Source organism: Papaver somniferum, chromosome 11 (genome assembly GCF_003573695.1).
Source record: "Papaver somniferum cultivar HN1 chromosome 11, ASM357369v1, whole genome shotgun sequence".
Lineage (NCBI taxonomy): Eukaryota > Viridiplantae > Streptophyta > Magnoliopsida > Ranunculales > Papaveraceae > Papaver > Papaver somniferum.
In genome coordinates, this window is record NC_039368.1 from 118,001,296 (window position 1) to 118,006,750 (window position 5,455).

Genomic DNA, 5,455 nt, shown 5'->3' on the forward strand with positions numbered 1-5,455 from the left:
ACACTTCACCCAGGTACTATCTTTCCGACTTCTCTCTTTACTATTTCCTCATGTTACTTATATTTTTGGTACTATTCTTTAATTAGAAACATTGAGGAAAATGTTAGATTTAAGTTTAGGGGTGTGGTAGAACTTTTTGTTACCTTTTCGTTGCAATAAATAAACTCCAGATCCTAGAAATTTATCCCTATTAAGGATGGCACTAACCAATCTAAGTGGATGGAAGAATTTTGGTTGTAGGAGTTGAGGAACTAATCTGACTAGATGGCAACATCTAAAGAGTCTATTCATAAAAGCACAGAGATCAGGTGTTAGAAATAACATGATAATTTCACCATATCTCGTTGAGTCCTTTTCACTTCTTTTTTTATTTTGTTTTGTTTTTAAACTATGTTTCTCTAAGTGATTAGGTGGGGCTCACGATTCAAGTTGTTACCAATGCTAGGGTGAATTAGAGTGATTGAGATACAACAAGAAAAAAAAAAGAAAAGAGAAACTGAGACCAGACCATCAGATCAACTGGAATAAATTCAATAAAGTCGACCACTGGAACCCTTGTATATGCCAGTTGTGTTACCTAGAGTTAGGATTATCGACCACTGGTACCCTTTTATATACCAGTGTGTTGATATTAGTCAGACTAGTATCCCAGTCCATTAGGATAGGTTCATTTTGGCGGAGGACTTCAGACAGATATGAGAAACACCGTTCACCTAGTAAACATCAAAACCATCTATGTTTTTCTCTATATCCATCTTCTTGATCTATCCATGTGATTAGTTTTGACTCTGGATATTGATGTTCATAGTGCGACTATCTGAGTAGAGCTCTGTCACTTATATATGAATTTTAGTATGCTTGAGTGCAAACTCGTGTACAAAAATTGGAATTTCGCATCAAGGTACTTCCTCCTGTAGTCAATAAGTATGTCAACCAAGGAGATTCTTTAGTGCCTTCCAAGGTTCTGTGTAGATATCTAAGGTCTGGAGTATAAAGGTTTTATAGGTATACCTCTAGTAAGCCCTCCGGAGACAACACTCCGCCACTAGGGACACCTAGGGGTTTAAAGGCTTATTGCATACGCTAAATGCAATCGACGATGCCTGCGCCAGTGAGTTAGGATTTTATTTCTATTTTATTTTTGCTCGAGGACTAACAAATAATAGGTTTTGGGGTATTTGATAGACACATTTTTGTGTCCGATTTGTCTCGATTCTATATATTGTTAGGGTTCATTTTTGTACTTATTATGGTGTTTTATTTATTTGTAGGTATTTTTGGCCAATAAACATTTTTGGAAAAAATTGGCTCGAAAAGTTGTCGGAAAGCACCCGGAGGACACTTTCTATTCGGACCTCCGGTTTGGATAAGGGGAACCCCCAGGGACTCCCCTTAAGGCAGTTGCTAAAGGCACACCTACTCTGGATAGGGGGCGCCCCCTTTTCCTCATCGTTCAAAAACAATTTTGGCGGGAAACTCTGTTATTACCTGTGTGAATTTTGGAGCATTAGTTGGACGTGAAATAACGAGATTCAATGGCTGATTTTTGTTGGTCTGGACTTCCTGGAGCATAACAGGGTTGGTATATGTGATTGGATCAAATGAATTGGGTTAGATCGACCGGGAGAAGGAAACAGAGGTGTTGTGGTCATGGGTTGCTGTTGGAATATTTTTTCGACAATTCAGGGAGATTAAAGGCTAGAAAAGCTTCCCCAACATTCGTAGTTATCTAATAAAGAGTTTGGAAGTATTGGGAGAGGTCAAATACGCGTGAAGAGAGTTTGGCAGGAAAAAAACTCCGAAACTTGCTGTGGAGATAAACCAAGATTTTGGGGTATATTCTATTTTATCTTTTTATTTGCACTAATTATATGATTATTTGCCTTGAACTATTATTGAATATGATTTTTATTTGAGTGATTGTGATCTATTTTGATGGATTATGCTTAGTTTTAAGACTTTTGATGCTTCATACTTGGTATTTACAATTACTACTTTTGAAAATCTTCTTGTTGCAATATTTTAGAATCAAATTAAACGAGAAAATTGCATAAATATAAGTATTGGTTTAATCACTTTGAACTTGGAAAATAGTGGAATCTTAGCCTCAGTGTTTCTTTTAATATTGATATCATCTTTGTTTGAGTTTGCTATAATTTTTATTGTGTTTTCTATTTTAGTTTTGAATTTAAGTCTAAAAAAAATCCTTCACAAGTCTGAGAAACGACACTCTTTTTACCACTATCTACAAATCACATCAATTACCTAGGTTTGGCCTCGACCGTTCGAGATATTTGTACAAAGCGCGAAAGACCTAATTTTGCAACTTAATTAGGACGAAAATTTGAATCTTGCGAGTTATCACAAAATTAAACAAATTCTGTATATTGACACAAAATTCTTTTATTCTCAGAGAGTAGTTAGCGCGTCTTCTGATAGAGCATTTTCATGCAGACCTTAACTTTGATACGTCGGGAAGTTTGTGCTACTCAGCTGCGAGTAAATACTAATTGTCTCATACCAATACTAAGGATTCAGCTGGGGAACATAGAATAGGAAAACACTTAATAAACCATACATTAAGGAATAATGTAGAGGATAGTTTATAGAATGTCTGGGATTGTTTCTAGATGCACCATTCTGAACAAATATATTGAATTGCTCAGTACGTGTGTGAGTAGAGAGGATCGTGCACTCATTAATTTTAAATGGCTCAATCTCTTTGTAGAGGCGCATTAAATACAGGGTTTTACAATTCTAGCCCTGAACTAAAAACCACCATCAACAGTCTCAATATAGGAGATAGAGTAGAAATAGACTTTCCAATTGATATATAAGTTTCAGTCTCCACATACCTTTTGTCGATGAAGTTCCACAAGCTCCCCTTAGTAGTTCTATGTCCTATTCCGAGACATCTAAATATCCTAGAAATCAAGACTTATAGTTTTGATCACTAACATTGACAAACCTGCTTGAGATAGCAACACATGCGAGCTCGACCGAACAATGCTCTAACAATCTCCACCTTTGTCAATTTTAGTTACAAAACTATCAATACATATGGATTACAAAATAAATAAAAACTTTGTAGCTTCTCATCCAAATGTTTGATTTCCTTGGCATCTTCAACACAACTCGAAAACTTCGTCACTTCCAAGTACTCCATGATTCTAAACGTGTTCAACTCAGCATTATAGTTGTTGATGATCCATAGAGATAACAATGAGAAAACAAGTGCTCTCGATCATTGTTATACAATGTCATAGTATTATTACACAACATCAAAGTTCAATTGCATCACAACTTTGACAACAATACTATTGTGATATGTATCACTCCCCCTTAGTCAATACATCATCTCAATATGAAAACCGCTCCCCCTTACATAATGATCCGTAAACCATATGTATTTGTAGTATGAAACTACACATTAGTTCTCCCCCTTTTTGTCAATAAAAATTGGCAAATGTACGAAAACTAGTGGGATCCTCATGAAATTTCTATATATATTCTTCATGACCAAAAGAGAAAAACATACCAAAAAATTTAGATGCAATCATAAAGCCGAAGCTAAATGCATTCATCAAGGAGTTTATAAAGATACAAGATAACCCCTATAATATTCCACAGCAGCACTCCCCACAAAGATATGGAGATTAAGCACAAGTTCAAAAACGAACTTCCCCCCATAAAATGTCATTCCCGAGAGAACAACAAAGGCGACCTTGATTTTACAAGAAAAGAAGGATTTCAACAAACACAAAGATACTTAACAGAAACACATCTACCTAGAAACAAACGCAAAAACTGAACCACTCATATGGAAATCCAAACTCAATTACCCAAAAGATCGAGATTATAGCAGAGGCAAGAGTTATGAAGAACTAATGAACCAAGACAACACCAATAGACCGCTGCAAGTTTTGAAAAGTGGCAGTGTCTAATGGTTTGGTGAGAATATTAGCCAATTGTTGTTCGGAAGGCACAAATTTCATATTTATGACATCATTTTCATAAAGATCTCGAATAAAATGGTACCTTATGTCAATGTTCTTGGTTCTTGAGTGCTCAACAGGGTTCGCAATAATTTACATTGGAGTTATCACAAAAGATATTCATTATTCCAGAGTCAATTCCATAGTCAGCAAGCATTTGTTTCATCCGCAGAAGCTGAGTACAACATGAACCAGCATCAATATATTATGCTTCACATGTTGTGAGAGATTGTGAATTTTTTTCTTGCTATGCCAAGGAACAAGATTCAATCCTACATAGTAGAAACCCCATGATGTACTCTTTCTGTCTTACACATATCCTGCCCATTCAACATCTGAATAGGTGATAGACACATTTTTGTGTCTAATTTGATCTCAATACTATATATTGTTGGCACTCGATTTTGTACTAATTTTGTTATTTTATGTATTTGTAGGTATTTTTTGGAAATAAATATTTTTGGAAAATTCGGCTCGAAAAGTTGATTTTGGCACCCGGAGGACACGTGTTATTCGGATTCCCAAGTTTGGATAAGGGGTAACCTAATTACTAAGGGGCACCCCCAGGTCACCCCAAGGCATCTGCTATTCGCACCCCAGTCCAGGATAGGGGGACACCCCTCTTCTTCATTTGAATATCGATTTTGGCGGGAAAAGCTTCCTTTCAACTGGCAGAATTTTCGATCCAATTTTGAAGGTGTTTTAGGGTGATTAAATGGCTGAAACTTGGTGAGATTGTTCCTAGCATATATATAAACCTATTGTAAGCGTTCTGGTCGATCGAATTTGGCTAGAATCAGCTAAACAAGTCATCATCAGAGAACAGGGCAGTCACGAGTTTGAGAGGATTTTTGAGGGATTCGGACGTGTTATGATGATGCATGGAGGACTCTAACACACTTTTGGACCGTTTAGAAGACAATTAAGGTGATTTTTCAGCTGAGGACGCGTGATCAAACAAAACAGGGAAGAAAATATTTTTAGAATATTTTTCTTTAAACCGAATAATGAAGGATTATATGGAGTTATTGCGAGGGATTAAATGCTGTTGTTGGGTATAAATTAACTCCTTGGGTCGAGTAGAAGGGCTGTCGAGAGTCTGGGGGGCTGAGGAGAGCCAGAGAAGAAGAAATTCGAGTCTTCCCAAACTCGGTTTCTGCTGCTGCTGCTGCTGCCGAAGAACACGAAGAACGGACTCGCAGCAGCAGTCGTTTATAAACAGTGAAAGAGACTCACAACGGTGGGTCGTAGGTGTGGGTCTTAGATATTAAGTAACAATAGCACCTTTTCTGTGTCGTTGTTCCTGGACGCCTCCTGTGGGTCGCAGAATCCTGTTTTATAACATTTACTTATCTTTCTCTTCATTGTAAACACTTGTGAGCATCAATGAAATATTTTGAGAGTTCTTCCAACATGATGAGCGGCAAAAATTCCCTCGTAACCAAGGCAATGGAGGAAGC